Here is a 19,593-nt window from a genome sequence, read left to right on the forward strand (position 1 = left end):
CCAGCAAATTGGGGAAGTGTGTGTGTTATTCCCTCAGTTGTGCCCGACTCTTTGGACCCCACGGACTCTTTAGACCCACCAGGCTCCTCTTGTCCATTGAATTCTCCAGGCCAGAATACTGGAGTGCATAGCCAGGACCTTTTCCAGGGAATCTTCCTGACCCAAGGATCAAACCTGGGTCTCCTGCATTGCAGGCGGATGCTTTACCATCTGAGTGAGACAAGATAATAAACATGTGGCTTGTTGCCTAGGTTTGGCAAGTCCTTAGGTAGAGTCATTTTCTTTTGTGTCATACACATGGATGCCAGAGGTTTGCCACTTGATGCCTCCAAACAGTTTGATAGTTTGAAAAAATGCTGGAGATAAAAAAATAAAAGACGTGATCAAGTAAAAATTGAAATCTGGAAAACAGAAGATGAGTGATAAAGTTGGGTAGCTTTGTCCAATGGAAACCAAAAAGAAAATGTAGAAATATAACCAGGTTTCTCTGAATTGAGTCAAATACAAGTCAGCCATATTTCCTGGTGTCTGTCTGTTTATGGTGTTTTTTTCAAGTTCAAAGGGCAGATGCAGAAGAATGGTTGAAACAAGATGTCTCTCTTCTGGGACAGCACTGCCATCGGGCGGAAACAGTTTGATCAGGCCAAAGCTGTGAGCTGCTCTTCCTTGTGAGGCCTAGCAGTGGAGGCCGGTCAGATCAACTTAGGAACAACAGAACCTGAACTCAAGCCTGGCCCTCAACCTTTTCTGTGTGATCTGGCAGGATCGGTGGACAGTCAGGTTCTAGGCTTAGTATCTGATCAGTGAGGGCCCAGGACCAAGGAGCCCTCCAGCTGCTGCCAGGAAGTCCAGTCACAGGAAGGAGGTAAGCGGGGCCTCAGTTTCCTAACATTGTGGTGGGCCTTAGAGCCAAGCACTGAAAATGGGGGCACTTGTCTTGTGAATCTGCCCTTTGTAGGGCCTGGGCCCATTGTGACAGGAGTGACAGAGTGCAATGGACTGGCCTAATGCCAAGTACCTTAAATAGGTGATGCCATTGACGAAGTTGAGGGTGACCAAAAGTCTAAATAAAGTACCATGGCTTGGAGCAAGAAGGACCTGTATGGAAGGAATGGGAAAACACTGACTTGCTGGTTTGAGTCAGAATATTTTCTAGGAGCCTGCAGATGCTCAAGTGGATGAAAATCACAAATGTAGTGGAAGGCCTACATTGTCTGAACCCACCCACCAGCTGCGAACTTCTGTGTCTTTGCAGGTTCACTCTAAAGCCCAGGGTCAATACCTTTGTCCTGACCTGACGCTGATGTTATCTCAGTTCTTGCAGGGGAGCGGGGCAAAGACCTGGCTTTGGGGTTGGTGTGTGCTAAGTCTCTTGAGTCATGTCAGACTCTGTGCGACGCTATGGACTGCAGCCTGCCAGGGAGGATAGCATTATTTCCTTCCTGTGCTTTAAGATGGAAAGCAAACTGCTGTACTTTACTTTATTTTGGAGAACTCCAAAATCACTGCAGATGGTGACTGCAGCCATGGAATTAAAAGACGCTTGCTCCTTGGAAGTAAAGCTATGACCAACCTAGACAGCATATTAAAAAACAGAGACATTTCTTTGCCAACAAAGGTCCGTCTGGTCAAAGCAATATTTTTTCTGGCAGGCATGCATGGATGTGAGAGTTGGAATATAAGGACAGGTGAGCATCAAAGCATTGATGCTTTTGAGCTGTGGTGTGGCAGGAGACTCTTGAGAGTCCCTTGGACTGCACAGAGATCCAACCAGTCCATCCTAAAGGAAATCTACCCCGAATATACATTGGAGGGACTGATGCTGAAGCTGAAACTCCTATATTTTGGTCGTCTGATACGAAGAACTGACTCACTTGACAAGACCTTGATAGCGGGAAAGACTGAAAGTGGGAAGAGAAGGGGATGACAGAGGATGAGATGGGTGGATGGCATCACTGACTCCATGGACATGAGTTGGAGCAAGCTCTGGGAGTTGGTGATGGAAAGGAAAGCCTGGCGTGCTGCAGTCCGTGGGGTTGCAAAGAGTTGGACACGACTGAGCTACTGAACTGAACTCTAGCTAAGGCCATTTATGAGATGGAAAATACTTGTTTTTTTCCAATTATATATGATGATAGTATGAGACAAAGTCACGTGTGCCATCTGATTGGAATTGATAGCCATGTAAGAGTGTATGATTACAAGTAGGGCATTGTCTGCATTCAGTCATGGGAAGTATCTGGGTCATCCTAGAGCTTCACCAAATGGCTTCTTCAACTCAACACACAAAGCCTAGAATATGAAGACTCCAGCAAATTGGGGAAGTGTGTGTGTTATTCCCTCAGTTGTGCCCGACTCTTTGGACCCCACGGACTCTTTAGACCCACCAGGCTCCTCTTGTCCATTGAATTCTCCAGGCCAGAATACTGGAGTGCATAGCCAGGACCTTTTCCAGGGAATCTTCCTGACCCAAGGATCAAACCTGGGTCTCCTGCATTGCAGGCGGATGCTTTACCATCTGAGTGAGACAAGATAATAAACATGTGGCTTGTTGCCTAGGTTTGGCAAGTCCTTAGGTATAGTCATTTTCTTTTGTGTCATACGCATGGATGCCAGAGGTTTGCCACTTGATGCCTCCAAACAGTTTGATAGTTTGAAAAAATGCTGGAGATAAAAAAATAAAAGACGTGATCAAGTAAAAATTGAAATCTGGAAAACAGAAGATGAGTGATAAAGTTGGGTAGCTTTGTCCAATGGAAACCAAAAAGAAAATGTAGAAATATAACCAGGTTTCTCTGAATTGAGTCAAATACAAGTCAGCCATATTTCCTGGTGTCTGTCTGTTTATGGTGTTTTTTTCAGGTTCAAAGGGCAGATGCAGAAGAATGGTTGAAACAAGATGTCTCTCTTCTGGGACAACACTGCCATCGTGCGGAAACAGTTTGATCAGGCCAAAGCTGTGAGCTGCTCTTCCTTGCGAGGCCTAGCAGTGGAGGCCGGTCGGATCAACTTAGGAGCAACAGAACCTGAACTGAAGCCTGTCCTCTCAACCTTTTCTCTGTGATCTGGCAGGATCGGTGGACAGTCAGGTTCTAGGCTTAGTATCTGATCAGTGAGGGCCCAGGACCAAGGAGCCCTCCAGCTGCTGCCAGGAAGCCCAGTCACAGGAAGGAGGTAAGCGGGGCCTCAGTTTCCTAACATTGTGGTGGGAGTTAGAGCCAAGCACTGAAAATGGGGGCACTTGTCTTGTGAATCTGCCCTTTGTAGGGCCTGGGCCCATTGTGACAGGAGTGACAGAGTGCAATGGACTGGCCTAATGCCAAGTACCTTAAATAGGTGATGCCATTGACGAAGTTGAGGGTGACCAAAAGTCTAAATAAAGTACCATGGCTTGGAGCAAGAAGGACCTGTATGGAAGGAGTGGCAATACACTGACCTGCTGGTTTGAGTCAGAATATTTTCTAGGAGCCTGCAGATGCTCAAGTGGATGAAAATCACAAATGTAGTGGAAGGCCTACATTGTCTGAACCCACCCACCAGCTGCGAACTGCTGTGTCTTTGCAGGTTCACTCTAAAGCCCAGGGTCAATACCTTTGTCCTGACCTGACGCTGATGTTATCTCAGTTCTTGCAGGGGAGCGGGGCAAAGACCTGGCTTTGGGGTTGGTGTGTGCTAAGTCTCTTGAGTCATGTCAGACTCTGTGCGACGCTATGGACTGCAGCCTGCCAGGGAGGATAGCATTATTTCCTTTCTGTGCTTTAAGATGGAAAGCAAACTGCTGTACTTTACTTTATTTTGGGGGACTCCAAAATCACTGCAGATGGTGACTGCAGCCATGAAATTAAAAGACGCTTGCTCCTTGGAAGTAAAGCTATGAGCAACCTAGACAGCATATTAAAAAACAGAGACATTTCTTTGCCAACAAAGGTCCGTCTGGTCAAAGCAATGGTTTTTCTGGCAGGCATGCATGGATGTGAGAGTTGGAATATAAGGACAGGTGAGCATCAAAGCATTGATGCTTTTGAGCTGTGGTGTGGCAGGAGACTCTTGAGAGTCCCTTGGACTGCACAGAGATCCAACCAGTCCATCCTAAAGGAAATCTACCCCGAATATACATTGGAGGGACTGATGCTGAAGCTGAAACTCCTATATTTTGGTCGTCTGATACGAAGAACTGACTCACTTGACAAGACCTTGATAGCGGGAAAGACTGAAAGTGGGAAGAGTAGGGGATGACAGAGGATGAGATGGGTGGATATCATCACTGACTCCATGGACATGAGTTGGAGCAAGCTCTGGGAGTTGGTGATGGAAAGGAAAGCCTGGCGTGCTGCAGTCCGTGGGGTTGCAAAGAGTTGGACACGACTGAGCTACTGAACTGAACTCTAGCTAAGGCCATTTATGAGATGGAAAATACTTGTTTTTTTCCAATTATATATGATGATAGTATGAGACAAAGTCACGTGTGCCATCTGATTGGAATTGATAGCCATGTAAGAGTGTATGATTACAAGTAGGGCATTGTCTGCATTCAGTCATGGGAAGTATCTGGTCATCCTAGAGCTTCACCAAATGGCTTCTTCAACTCAACACACAAAGCCTAGAATATGAAGACTCCAGCAAATTGGGGAAGTGTGTGTGTTATTCCCTCAGTTGTGCCCGACTCTTTGGACCCCACGGACTCTTTAGACCCACCAGGCTCCTCTTGTCCATTGAATTCTCCAGGCCAGAATACTGGAGTGCATAGCCAGGACCTTTTCCAGGGAATCTTCCTGACCCAAGGATCAAACCTGGGTCTCCTGCATTGCAGGCGGATGCTTTACCATCTGAGTGAGACAAGATAATAAACATGTGGCTTGTTGCCTAGGTTTGGCAAGTCCTTAGGTATAGTCATTTTCTTTTGTGTCATACGCATGGATGCCAGAGGTTTGCCACTTGATGCCTCCAAACAGTTTGATAGTTTGAAAAAATGCTGGAGATAAAAAAATAAAAGACGTGATCAAGTAAAAATTGAAATCTGGAAAACAGAAGATGAGTGATAAAGTTGGGTAGCTTTGTCCAATGGAAACCAAAAAGAAAATGTAGAAATATAACCAGGTTTCTCTGAATTGAGTCAAATACAAGTCAGCCATATTTCCTGGTGTCTGTCTGTTTATGGTGTTTTTTTCAGGTTCAAAGGGCAGATGCAGAAGAATGGTTGAAACAAGATGTCTCTCTTCTGGGACAGCACTGCCATCGTGCGGAAACAGTTTGATCAGGCCAAAGCTGTGAGCTGCTCTTCCTTGCGAGGCCTAGCAGTGGAGGCCGGTCAGATCAACTTAGGAACAACAGAACCTGAACTCAAGCCTGGCCCTCAACCTTTTCTGTGTGATCTGGCAGGATCGGTGGACAGTCAGGTTCTAGGCTTAGTATCTGATCAGTGAGGGCCCAGGACCAAGGAGCCCTCCAGCTGCTGCCAGGAAGTCCAGTCACAGGAAGGAGGTAAGCGGGGCCTCAGTTTCCTAACATTTGTGGTGGGCCTTAGAGCCAAGCACTGAAAATGGGGGCACTTGTCTTGTGAATCTGCCCTTTGTAGGGCCTGGGCCCATTGTGACAGGAGTGACAGAGTGCAATGGACTGGCCTAATGCCAAGTACCTTAAATAGGTGATGCCATTGACGAAGTTGAGGGTGACCAAAAGTCTAAATAAAGTACCATGGCTTGGAGCAAGAAGGACCTGTATGGAAGGAATGGGAAAACACTGACTTGCTGGTTTGAGTCAGAATATTTTCTAGGAGCCTGCAGATGCTCAAGTGGATGAAAATCACAAATGTAGTGGAAGGCCTACATTGTCTGAACCCACCCACCAGCTGCGAACTTCTGTGTCTTTGCAGGTTCACTCTAAAGCCCAGGGTCAATACCTTTGTCCTGACCTGACGCTGATGTTATCTCAGTTCTTGCAGGGGAGCGGGGCAAAGACCTGGCTTTGGGGTTGGTGTGTGCTAAGTCTCTTGAGTCATGTCAGACTCTGTGCGACGCTATGGACTCCAGCCTGCCAGGGAGGATAGCATTATTTCCTTCCTGTGCTTTAAGATGGAAAGCAAACTGCTGTACTTTACTTTATTTTGGAGAACTCCAAAATCACTGCAGATGGTGACTGCAGCCATGGAATTAAAAGACGCTTGCTCCTTGGAAGTAAAGCTATGAGCAACCTAGACAGCATATTAAAAAACAGAGACATTTCTTTGCCAACAAAGGTCCGTCTGGTCAAAGCAATGGTTTTTCTGGCAGGCATGCATGGATGTGAGAGTTGGAATATAAGGACAGGTGAGCATCAAAGCATTGATGCTTTTGAGCTGTGGTGTGGCAGGAGACTCTTGAGAGTCCCTTGGACTGCACAGAGATCCAACCAGTCCATCCTAAAGGAAATCTACCCCGAATATACATTGGAGGGACTGATGCTGAAGCTGAAACTCCTATATTTTGGTCGTCTGATACGAAGAACTGACTCACTTGACAAGACCTTGATAGCGGGAAAGACTGAAAGTGGGAAGAGAAGGGGATGACAGAGGATGAGATGGGTGGATGGCATCACTGACTCCATGGACATGAGTTGGAGCAAGCTCTGGGAGTTGGTGATGGAAAGGAAAGCCTGGCGTGCTGCAGTCCGTGGGGTTGCAAAGAGTTGGACACGACTGAGCTACTGAACTGAACTCTAGCTAAGGCCATTTATGAGATGGAAAATACTTGTTTTTTTCCAATTATATATGATGATAGTATGAGACAAAGTCACGTGTGCCATCTGATTGGAATTGATAGCCATGTAAGAGTGTATGATTACAAGTAGGGCATTGTCTGCATTCAGTCATGGGAAGTATCTGGATCATCCTAGAGCTTCACCAAATGGCTTCTTCAACTCAACACACAAAGCCTAGAATATGAAGACTCCAGCAAATTGGGGAAGTGTGTGTGTTATTCCCTCAGTTGTGCCTGACTCTTTGGACCCCACGGACTCTTTAGACCCACCAGGCTCCTCTTGTCCATTGAATTCTCCAGGCCAGAATACTGGAGTGCATAGCCAGGACCTTTTCCAGGGAATCTTCCTGACCCGTGGATCAAACCTGGGTCTGCTGCATTGCAGGCGGATGCTTTACCATCTGAGTGAGACAAGATAATAAACATGTGGCCTGTTGCCTAGATTTGGCAAGTCCTTTGGTATAGTCATTTTCTTTTGTGTCATACGCATGGATGCCAGAGGTTTGCCACTTGATGCCTCCAAACAGTTTGATAGTTTGAAAAAATGCTGGAGATAAAAAAATAAAAGACGTGATCAAGTAAAAATTGAAATCTGGAAAAGAGAAGATGAGTGATAAAGTTGGGTACCTTTGTCCAATGGAAACCAAAAAGAAAATGTAGAAATATAACCAGGTTTCTCTGAATTGAGTCAAATACAAGTCAGCCATATTTCCTGGTGTCTGTCTGTTTATGGTGTTTTTTTCAGGTTCAAAGGGCAGAGGCAGAAGAATGGTTGAAACAAGATGTCTCTCTTCTGGGACAACACTGCCATCGTGCGGAAACAGTTTGATCAGGCCAAAGCTGTGAGCTGCTCTTCCTTGCGAGGCCTAGCAGTGGAGGCCGGTCGGATCAACTTAGGAACAACAGAACCTGAACTCAAGCCGGGCCTCTCAACCTTTTCTCTGTGATCTGGCAGGATCGGTGGACAGTCAGGTTCTAGGCTTAGTATCTGATCAGTGAGGGCCCAGGACCAAGGAGCCCTCCAGCTGCTGCCAGGAAGCCCAGTCACAGGAAGGAGGTAAGCGGGGCCTCAGTTTCCTAACATTGTGGTGGGCCTTAGAGCCAAGCACTGAAAATGGGGGCACTTGTCTTGTGAATCTGCCCTTTGTAGGGCCTGGGCCCATTGTGACAGGAGTGACAGAGTGCAATGGACTGGCCTAATGCCAAGTACCTTAAATAGGTGATGCCATTGACGAAGTTGAGGGTGACCAAAAGTCTAAATAAAGTACCATGGCTTGGAGCAAGAATGACCTGTATGGAAGGAGTGGCAATACACTGACCTGCTGGTTTGAGTCAGAATATTTTCTAGGAGCCTGCAGATGCTCAAGTGGATGAAAATCACAAATGTAGTGGAAGGCCTACATTGTCTGAACCCACCCACCAGCTGCGAACTGCTGTGTCTTTTCAGGTACACTCTAAAGCCCATTGTCAATACCTTTGTCCTGACCTGACGCTGATGTTATCTCAGTTCTTGCAGGGGAGCGGGTCAAAGACCAGGCTTTGGGGTTGGTGTCTGCTAAGTCTCTTGAGTCATGTCAGACTCTGTGCGACGCTATGGACTGCAGCCTGCCAGGGAGGATAGCATTATTTCCTTCCTGTGCTTTAAGATGGAAAGCAAACTGCTGTACTTTACTTTATTTTGGGGGACTCCAAAATCACTGCAGATGGTGACTGCAGCCATGAAATTAAAAGACGCTTGCTCCTTGGAAGTAAAGCTATGACCAACCTAGACAGCATATTAAAAAACAGAGACATTTCCTTGCCAACAAAGGTCCGTCTGGTCAAAGCAATGGTTTTTCTGGCAGGCATGCATGGATGTGAGAGTTGGAATATAAGGACAGGTGAGCATCAAAGCATTGATGCTTTTGAGCTGTGGTGTGGCAGGAGACTCTTGAGAGTCCCTTGGACTGCACAAAGATCCAACCAGTCCATCCTAAAGGAAATCTACCCCGAATATACATTGGAGGGACTGATGCTGAAGCTGAAACTCCTATATTTTGGTCGTCTGATACGAAGAACTGACTCACTTGTCAAGACCTTGATAGCGGGAAAGACTGAAAGTGGGAAGAGAAGGGGATGACAGAGGATGAGATGGGTGGATGGCATCACTGACTCCATGGACATGAGTTGGAGCAAGCTCTGGGAGTTGGTGATGGAAAGGAAAGCCTGGCGTGCTGCAGTCCGTGGGGTTGCAAAGAGTTGGACACGACTGAGTTACTGAACTGAACTCTAGCTAAGGCCATTTATGAGATGGAAAATACTTGTTTTTTTCCAATTATATATGATGATAGTATGAGACAAAGTCACGTGTGCCATCTGATTGGAATTGATAGCCATGTAAGAGTGTATGATTACAAGTAGGGCATTGTCTGCATTCAGTCATGGGAAGTATCTGGGTCATCATAGAGCTTCACCAAATGGCTTCTTCAACTCAACACACAAAGCCTAGAATATGAAGACTCCAGCAAATTGGGGAAGTGTGTGTGTTATTCCCTCAGTTGTGCCTGACTCTTTGGACCCCACGGACTCTTTAGACCCACCAGGCTCCTCTTGTCCATTGAATTCTCCAGGCCAGAATACTGGAGTGCATAGCCAGGACCTTTTCCAGGGAATCTTCCTGACCCGTGGGTCAAACCTGGGTCTCTTGCATTGCAGGCGGATGGTTTACAATCTAAGTGAGACAAGATAATAAACATGTGGCCTGTTGCCTAGATTTGGCAAGTCCTTATGTGTAGTCAATTTCTTTTGTGTCTTACGCATGGATGCCAGAGGTTTGCCACTTGATGCCTCCAAACAGTTTGATAGTTTGAAAAAATGCTGGAGATAAAAAAAAAAAAGAGGGGATCAAGTAAAAATTGAAATCTGGAAAACAGAAGATGAGTGATAAAGTTGGGTACCTTTGTCCAATGGAAATCAAAAAGAAAATGTAGAAATATAACCAGGTTTCTTTGAATTGAGTCAAATACAAGTCAGCCATATTTCCTGGTGTCTGTCTGTTTATGGTGTTTTTTTCAGGTTCAAAGGGCAGAGGCAGAAGAATGGTTGAAACAAGATGTCTCTCTTCTGGGACAGCACTGCCATCGTGCGGAAACAGTTTGATCAGGCCAAAGCTGTGAGCTGCTCTTCCTTGCGAGGCCTAGCAGTGGAGGCCGGTCAGATCAACTTAGGAACAACAGAACCTGAACTCAAGCCTGGCCCTCAACCTTTTCTGTGTGATCTGGCAGGATCGGTGGACAGTCAGGTTCTAGGCTTAGTATCTGATCAGTGAGGGCCCAGGACCAAGGAGCCCTCCAGCTGCTGCCAGGAAGTCCAGTCACAGGAAGGAGGTAAGCGGGGCCTCAGTTTCCTAACATTGTGGTGGGCCTTAGAGCCAAGCACTGAAAATGGGGGCACTTGTCTTGTGAATCTGCCCTTTGTAGGGCCTGGGCCCATTGTGACAGGAGTGACAGAGTGCAATGGACTGGCCTAATGCCAAGTACCTTAAATAGGTGATGCCATTGACGAAGTTGAGGGTGACCAAAAGTCTAAATAAAGTACCATGGCTTGGAGCAAGAAGGACCTGTATGGAAGGAATGGGAATACACTGACTTGCTGGTTTGAGTCAGAATATTTTCTAGGAGCCTGCAGATGCTCAAGTGGATGAAAATCACAAATGTAGTGGAAGGCCTACATTGTCTGAACCCACCCACCAGCTGCGAACTTCTGTGTCTTTGCAGGTTCACTCTAAAGCCCAGGGTCAATACCTTTGTCCTGACCTGACGCTGATGTTATCTCAGTTCTTGCAGGGGAGCGGGGCAAAGACCTGGCTTTGGGGTTGGTGTGTGCTAAGTCTCTTGAGTCATGTCAGACTCTGTGCGACGCTATGGACTGCAGCCTGCCAGGGAGGATAGCATTATTTCCTTCCTGTGCTTTAAGATGGAAAGCAAACTGCTGTACTTTACTTTATTTTGGGGGACTCCAAAATCACTGCAGATGGTGACTGCAGCCATGAAATTAAAAGACGCTTGCTCCTTGGAAGTAAAGCTATGAGCAACCTAGACAGCATATTAAAAAACAGAGACATTTCTTTGCCAACAAAGGTCCGTCTGGTCAAAGCAATGGTTTTTCTGGCAGGCATGCATGGATGTGAGAGTTGGAATATAAGGACAGGTGAGCATCAAAGCATTGATGCTTTTGAGCTGTGGTGTGGCAGAAGACTCTTGAGAGTCCCTTGGACTGCACGGAGGTCCACCCAGTCCATCCTAAAGGAAATCTACCCCGAATATGCATTGGAGGGACTGATGCTGAAGCTGAAACTGCTATATTTTGGTCATCTGATACAAAGAACTGACTCACTTGACAAGACCTTGATAGTGGGAAAGACTGAAAGTGGGAAGAGAAGGGGATGACAGGATGAGATGGGTGGATGGCATCACTGACTCCATGGACATGAGTTGGAGCAAGCTCTGGGAGTTGGTGATGGAAAGGAAAGCCTGGCGTGCTGCAGTCCGTGGGGTTGCAAAGAGTTGGACACGACTGAGCTACTGAACTGAACTCTAGCTAAGGCCATTTATGAGATGGAAAATACTTGTTTTTTTCCAATTATATATGATGATAGTATGAGACAAAGTCACGTGTGCCATCTGATTGGAATTGGTAGCCATGTAAGAGTGTCGGATTACAAGTAGGGCATTGTCTGCATTCAGTCATGGGAAGTACCTGGGTCATCCTAGAGCTTCACCAAATGGCTTCTTCAACTCAACACACAAAGCCTAGAATATGAAGACTCCAGCAAATTTGGGAAGTGTGTGTGTTATTCCCTCAGTTGTGCCTGACTCGTTGGACCCCACGGACTCTTTAGACCCACCAGGCGCCTCTTGTCCATTGAATTCTCCAGGCCAGAATACTGGAGTGCATAGCCAGGACCTTTTCCAGGGAATCTTCCTGACCCGTGGATCAAACCTGGGTCTCCTGCATTGCAGGCGGATGCTTTACCATCTGAGTGAGACAAGATAATAAACATGTGGCCTGTTGCCTAGATTTGGCAAGTCCTTAGGTATAGTCAATTTCTTTTGTGTCTTACGCATGGATGCCAGAGGTTTGCCACTTGATGCCTCCAAACAGTTTGATAGTTTGAAAAAATGCTGGAGATAAAAAAAAAAAAAGAAGGGATCAAGTAAAAATTGAAATCTGGAAAACAGAAGATGAGTGATAAAGTTGGGTAGCTTTGTCCAATGGAAACCAAAAAGAAAATGTAGAAATATAACCAGGTTTCTCTGAATTGAGTCAAATACAAGTCAGCCATATTTCCTGGTGTCTGTCTGTTTATGGTGTTTTTTTCAGGTTCAAAGGGCAGAGGCAGAAGAATGGTTGAAACAAGATGTCTCTCTTCTGGGACAGCACTGCCATCGTGCGGAAACAGTTTGATCAGGCCAAAGCTGTGAGCTGCTCTTCCTTGCGAGGCCTAGCAGTGGAGGCCGGTCAGATCAACTTAGGAACAACAGAACCTGAACTCAAGCCTGGCCCTCAACCTTTTCTGTGTGATCTGGCAGGATCGGTGGACAGTCAGGTTCTAGGCTTAGTATCTGATCAGTGAGGGCCCAGGACCAAGGAGCCCTCCAGCTGCTGCCAGGAAGTCCAGTCACAGGAAGGAGGTAAGCGGGGCCTCAGTTTCCTAACATTGTGGTGGGCCTTAGAGCCAAGCACTGAAAATGGGGGCACTTGTCTTGTGAATCTGCCCTTTGTAGGGCCTGGGCCCATTGTGACAGGAGTGACAGAGTGCAATGGACTGGCCTAATGCCAAGTACCTTAAATAGGTGATGCCATTGACGAAGTTGAGGGTGACCAAAAGTCTAAATAAAGTACCATGGCTTGGAGCAAGAAGGACCTGTATGGAAGGAATGGGAAAACACTGACTTGCTGGTTTGAGTCAGAATATTTTCTAGGAGCCTGCAGATGCTCAAGTGGATGAAAATCACAAATGTAGTGGAAGGCCTACATTGTCTGAACCCACCCACCAGCTGCGAACTTCTGTGTCTTTGCAGGTTCACTCTAAAGCCCAGGGTCAATACCTTTGTCCTGACCTGACGCTGATGTTATCTCAGTTCTTGCAGGGGAGCGGGGCAAAGACCTGGCTTTGGGGTTGGTGTGTGCTAAGTCTCTTGAATCATGTCAGACTCTGTGCGACGCTATGGACTGCAGCCTGCCAGGGAGGATAGCATTATTTCCTTCCTGTGCTTTAAGATGGAAAGCAAACTGCTGTACTTTACTTTATTTTGGAGAACTCCAAAATCACTGCAGATGGTGACTGCAGCCATGGAATTAAAAGACGCTTGCTCCTTGGAAGTAAAGCTATGACCAACCTAGACAGCATATTAAAAAACAGAGACATTTCTTTGCCAACAAAGGTCCGTCTGGTCAAAGCAATGGTTTTTCTGGCAGGCATGCATGGATGTGAGAGTTGGAATATAAGGACAGGTGAGCATCAAAGCATTGATGCTTTTGAGCTGTGGTGTGGCAGGAGACTCTTGAGAGTCCCTTGGACTGCACAGAGATCCAACCAGTCCATCCTAAAGGAAATCTACCCCGAATATACATTGGAGGGACTGATGCTGAAGCTGAAACTCCTATATTTTGGTCGTCTGATACGAAGAACTGACTCACTTGACAAGACCTTGATAGCGGGAAAGACTGAAAGTGGGAAGAGAAGGGGATGACAGAGGATGAGATGGGTGGATGGCATCACTGACTCCATGGACATGAGTTGGAGCAAGCTCTGGGAGTTGGTGATGGAAAGGAAAGCCTGGCGTGCTGCAGTCCGTGGGGTTGCAAAGAGTTGGACACGACTGAGCTACTGAACTGAACTCTAGCTAAGGCCATTTATGAGATGGAAAATACTTGTTTTTTTCCAATTATATATGATGATAGTATGAGACAAAGTCACGTGTGCCATCTGATTGGAATTGATAGCCATGTAAGAGTGTATGATTACAAGTAGGGCATTGTCTGCATTCAGTCATGGGAAGTATCTGGGTCATCCTAGAGCTTCACCAAATGGCTTCTTCAACTCAACACACAAAGCCTAGAATATGAAGACTCCAGCAAATTGGGGAAGTGTGTGTGTTATTCCCTCAGTTGTGCCCGACTCTTTGGACCCCACGGACTCTTTAGACCCACCAGGCTCCTCTTGTCCATTGAATTCTCCAGGCCAGAATACTGGAGTGCATAGCCAGGACCTTTTCCAGGGAATCTTCCTGACCCAAGGATCAAACCTGGGTCTCCTGCATTGCAGGCGGATGCTTTACCATCTGAGTGAGACAAGATAATAAACATGTGGCTTGTTGCCTAGGTTTGGCAAGTCCTTAGGTATAGTCATTTTCTTTTGTGTCATACGCATGGATGCCAGAGGTTTGCCACTTGATGCCTCCAAACAGTTTGATAGTTTGAAAAAATGCTGGAGATAAAAAAATAAAAGACGTGATCAAGTAAAAATTGAAATCTGGAAAACAGAAGATGAGTGATAAAGTTGGGTAGCTTTGTCCAATGGAAACCAAAAAGAAAATGTAGAAATATAACCAGGTTTCTCTGAATTGAGTCAAATACAAGTCAGCCATATTTCCTGGTGTCTGTCTGTTTATGGTGTTTTTTTCAGGTTCAAAGGGCAGATGCAGAAGAATGGTTGAAACAAGATGTCTCTCTTCTGGGACAACACTGCCATCGTGCGGAAACAGTTTGATCAGGCCAAAGCTGTGAGCTGCTCTTCCTTGCGAGGCCTAGCAGTGGAGGCCGGTCGGATCAACTTAGGAGCAACAGAACCTGAACTCAAGCCTGGCCTCTCAACCTTTTCTCTGTGATCTGGCAGGATCGGTGGACAGTCAGGTTCTAGGCTTAGTATCTGATCAGTGAGGGCCCAGGACCAAGGAGCCCTCCAGCTGCTGCCAGGAAGCCCAGTCACAGGAAGGAGGTAAGCGGGGCCTCAGTTTCCTAACATTGTGGTGGGAGTTAGAGCCAAGCACTGAAAATGGGGGCACTTGTCTTGTGAATCTGCCCTTTGTAGGGCCTGGGCCCATTGTGACAGGAGTGACAGAGTGCAATGGACTGGCCTAATGCCAAGTACCTTAAATAGGTGATGCCATTGACGAAGTTGAGGGTGACCAAAAGTCTAAATAAAGTACCATGGCTTGGAGCAAGAAGGACCTGTATGGAAGGAGTGGCAATACACTGACCTGCTGGTTTGAGTCAGAATATTTTCTAGGAGCCTGCAGATGCTCAAGTGGATGAAAATCACAAATGTAGTGGAAGGCCTACATTGTCTGAACCCACCCACCAGCTGCGAACTGCTGTGTCTTTGCAGGTTCACTCTAAAGCCCAGGGTCAATACCTTTGTCCTGACCTGACGCTGATGTTATCTCAGTTCTTGCAGGGGAGCGGGGCAAAGACCTGGCTTTGGGGTTGGTGTGTGCTAAGTCTCTTGAGTCATGTCAGACTCTGTGCGACGCTATGGACTGCAGCCTGCCAGGGAGGATAGCATTATTTCCTTTCTGTGCTTTAAGATGGAAAGCAAACTGCTGTACTTTACTTTATTTTGGGGGACTCCAAAATCACTGCAGATGGTGACTGCAGCCATGAAATTAAAAGACGCTTGCTCCTTGGAAGTAAAGCTATGAGCAACCTAGACAGCATATTAAAAAACAGAGACATTTCTTTGCCAACAAAGGTCCGTCTGGTCAAAGCAATGGTTTTTCTGGCAGGCATGCATGGATGTGAGAGTTGGAATAAAAGGACAGGTGAGCATCAAAGCATTGATGCTTTTGAGCTGTGGTGTGGCAGGAGACTCTTGAGAGTCCCTTGGACTGCACAGAGATCCAACCAGTCCATCCTAAAGGAAATCTACCCCGAATATACATTGGAGGGACTGATGCTGAAGCTGAAACTCCTATATTTTGGTCGTCTGATACGAAGAACTGACTCACTTGACAAGACCTTGATAGCGGGAAAGACTGAAAGTGGGAAGAGTAGGGGATGACAGAGGATGAGATGGGTGGATGGCATCACTGACTCCATGGACATGAGTTGGAGCAAGCTCTGGGAGTTGGTGATGGAAAGGAACGCCTGGCGTGCTGCAGTCCGTGGGGTTGCAAAGAGTTGGACACGACTGAGCTACTGAACTGAACTCTAGCTAAGGCCATTTATGAGATGGAAAATACTTGTTTTTTTCCAATTATATATGATGATAGTATGAGACAAAGTCACGTGTGCCATCTGATTGGAATTGATAGCCATGTAAGAGTGTATGATTACAAGTAGGGCATTGTCTGCATTCAGTCATGGGAAGTATCTGGTCATCCTAGAGCTTCACCAAATGGCTTCTTCAACTCAACACACAAAGCCTAGAATATGAAGACTCCAGCAAATTGGGGAAGTGTGTGTGTTATTCCCTCAGTTGTGCCCGACTCTTTGGACCCCACGGACTCTTTAGACCCACCAGGCTCCTCTTGTCCATTGAATTCTCCAGGCCAGAATACTGGAGTGCATAGCCAGGACCTTTTCCAGGGAATCTTCCTGACCCAAGGATCAAACCTGGGTCTCCTGCATTGCAGGCGGATGCTTTACCATCTGAGTGAGACAAGATAATAAACATGTGGCTTGTTGCCTAGGTTTTGCAAGTCCTTAGGTATAGTCATTTTCTTTTGTGTCATACGCATGGATGCCAGAGGTTTGCCACTTGATGCCTCCAAACAGTTTGATAGTTTGAAAAAATGCTGGAGATAAAAAAATAAAAGATGTGATCAAGTAAAAATTGAAATCTGGAAAACAGAAGATGAGTGATAAAGTTGGGTAGCTTTGTCCAATGGAAACCAAAAAGAAAATGTAGAAATATAACCAGGTTTCTCTGAATTGAGTCAAATACAAGTCAGCCATATTTCCTGGTGTCTGTCTGTTTATGGTGTTTTTTTCAGGTTCAAAGGGCAGATGCAGGAGAATGGTTGAAACAAGATGTCTCTCTTCTGGGACAGCACTGCCATCGTGCGGAAACAGTTTGATCAGGCCAAAGCTGTGAGCTGCTCTTCCTTGCGAGGCCTAGCAGTGGAGGCCGGTCAGATCAACTTAGGAACAACAGAACCTGAACTCAAGCCTGGCCCTCAACCTTTTCTGTGTGATCTGGCAGGATCGGTGGACAGTCAGGTTCTAGGCTTAGTATCTGATCAGTGAGGGCCCAGGACCAAGGAGCCCTCCAGCTGCTGCCAGGAAGTCCAGTCACAGGAAGGAGGTAAGCGGGGCCTCAGTTTCCTAACATTGTGGTGGGCCTTAGAGCCAAGCACTGAAAATGGGGGCACTTGTCTTGTGAATCTGCCCTTTGTAGGGCCTGGGCCCATTGTGACAGGAGTGACAGAGTGCAATGGACTGGCCTAATGCCAAGTACCTTAAATAGGTGATGCCATTGACGAAGTTGAGGGTGACCAAAAGTCTAAATAAAGTACCATGGCTTGGAGCAAGAAGGACCTGTATGGAAGGAATGGGAAAACACTGACTTGCTGGTTTGAGTCAGAATATTTTCTAGGAGCCTGCAGATGCTCAAGTGGATGAAAATCACAAATGTAGTGGAAGGCCTACATTGTCTGAACCCACCCACCAGCTGCGAACTTCTGTGTCTTTGCAGGTTCACTCTAAAGCCCAGGGTCAATACCTTTGTCCTGACCTGACGCTGATGTTATCTCAGTTCTTGCAGGGGAGCGGGGCAAAGACCTGGCTTTGGGGTTGGTGTGTGCTAAGTCTCTTGAGTCATGTCAGACTCTGTGCGACGCTATGGACTCCAGCCTGCCAGGGAGGATAGCATTATTTCCTTCCTGTGCTTTAAGATGGAAAGCAAACTGCTGTACTTTACTTTATTTTGGAGAACTCCAAAATCACTGCAGATGGTGACTGCAGCCATGGAATTAAAAGACGCTTGCTCCTTGGAAGTAAAGCTATGAGCAACCTAGACAGCATATTAAAAAACAGAGACATTTCTTTGCCAACAAAGGTCCGTCTGGTCAAAGCAATGGTTTTTCTGGCAGGCATGCATGGATGTGAGAGTTGGAATATAAGGACAGGTGAGCATCAAAGCATTGATGCTTTTGAGCTGTGGTGTGGCAGGAGACTCTTGAGAGTCCCTTGGACTGCACAGAGATCCAACCAGTCCATCCTAAAGGAAATCTACCCCGAATATACATTGGAGGGACTGATGCTGAAGCTGAAACTCCTATATTTTGGTCGTCTGATACGAAGAACTGACTCACTTGACAAGACCTTGATAGCGGGAAAGACTGAAAGTGGGAAGAGAAGGGGATGACAGAGGATGAGATGGGTGGATGGCATCACTGACTCCATGGACATGAGTTGGAGCAAGCTCTGGGAGTTGGTGATGGAAAGGAAAGCCTGGCGTGCTGCAGTCCGTGGGGTTGCAAAGAGTTGGACACGACTGAGCTACTGAACTGAACTCTAGCTAAGGCCATTTATGAGATGGAAAATACTTGTTTTTTTCCAATTATATATGATGATAGTATGAGACAAAGTCACGTGTGCCATCTGATTGGAATTGATAGCCATGTAAGAGTGTATGATTACAAGTAGGGCATTGTCTGCATTCAGTCATGGGAAGTATCTGGATCATCCTAGAGCTTCACAAAATGGCTTCTTCAACTCAACACACAAAGCCTAGAATATGAAGACTCCAGCAAATTGGGGAAGTGTGTGTGTTATTCCCTCAGTTGTGCCTGACTCTTTGGACCCCACGGACTCTTTAGACCCACCAGGCTCCTCTTGTCCATTGAATTCTCCAGGCCAGAATACTGGAGTGCATAGCCAGGACCTTTTCCAGGGAATCTTCCTGACCCGTGGATCAAACCTGGGTCTGCTGCATTGCAGGCGGATGCTTTACCATCTGAGTGAGACAAGATAATAAACATGTGGCCTGTTGCCTAGATTTGGCAAGTCCTTTGGTATAGTCATTTTCTTTTGGGTCATACGCATGGATGCCAGAGGTTTGCCACTTGATGCCTCCAAACAGTTTGATAGTTTGAAAAAATGCTGGAGATAAAAAAATAAAAGACGTGATCAAGTAAAAATTGAAATCTGGAAAAGAGAAGATGAGTGATAAAGTTGGGTAGCTTTGTCCAATGGAAACCAAAAAGAAAATGTAGAAATATAACCAGGTTTCTCTGAATTGAGTCAAATACAAGTCAGCCATATTTCCTGGTGTCTGTCTGTTTATGGTGTTTTTTTCAGGTTCAAAGGGCAGAGGCAGAAGAATGGTTGAAACAAGATGTCTCTCTTCTGGGACAACACTGCCATCGTGCGGAAACAGTTTGATCAGGCCAAAGCTGTGAGCTGCTCTTCCTTGCGAGGCCTAGCAGTGGAGGCCGGTCGGATCAACTTAGGAACAACAGAACCTGAACTCAAGCCTGGCCTCTCAACCTTTTCTCTGTGATCTGGCAGGATCGGTGGACAGTCAGGTTCTAGGCTTAGTATCTGATCAGTGAGGGCCCAGGACCAAGGAGCCCTCCAGCTGCTGCCAGGAAGCCCAGTCACAGGAAGGAGGTAAGCGGGGCCTCAGTTTCCTAACATTGTGGTGGGCCTTAGAGCCAAGCACTGAAAATGGGGGCACTTGTCTTGTGAATCTGCCCTTTGTAGGGCCTGGGCCCATTGTGACAGGAGTGACAGAGTGCAATGGACTGGCCTAATGCCAAGTACCTTAAATAGGTGATGCCATTGACGAAGTTGAGGGTGACCAAAAGTCTAAATAAAGTACCATGGCTTGGAGCAAGAATGACCTGTATGGAAGGAGTGGCAATACACTGAC

General features: G+C 46.5%; 1 long non-coding RNA gene across 1 annotated transcript in view; it reads left to right on the forward strand.

Annotated features, from left to right (window-relative positions):
* The window catches only part of LOC145536975 (uncharacterized), a 411,144-nt gene that overhangs the window by 41,133 nt on the left and 350,418 nt on the right, over nucleotides 1-19,593 (forward strand). Inside the window, exons 19-27 of the long non-coding RNA XR_014076109.1 lie at nucleotides 556-865; nucleotides 2,863-3,174; nucleotides 5,171-5,481; nucleotides 7,480-7,791; nucleotides 9,789-10,099; nucleotides 12,096-12,406; nucleotides 14,404-14,715; nucleotides 16,712-17,022; nucleotides 19,020-19,331. This is a non-coding gene — a long non-coding RNA (uncharacterized LOC145536975). The remainder of the gene's footprint in view (nucleotides 1-555; nucleotides 866-2,862; nucleotides 3,175-5,170; nucleotides 5,482-7,479; nucleotides 7,792-9,788; nucleotides 10,100-12,095; nucleotides 12,407-14,403; nucleotides 14,716-16,711; nucleotides 17,023-19,019; nucleotides 19,332-19,593) is intronic.

Source organism: Giraffa tippelskirchi, chromosome X, assembly GCF_054371585.1.
Source record: "Giraffa tippelskirchi isolate mGirTip1 chromosome X, T2T-mGirTip1v1.2.pri, whole genome shotgun sequence".
In the NCBI taxonomy this organism is placed as follows: Eukaryota; Metazoa; Chordata; class Mammalia; order Artiodactyla; family Giraffidae; genus Giraffa; species Giraffa tippelskirchi.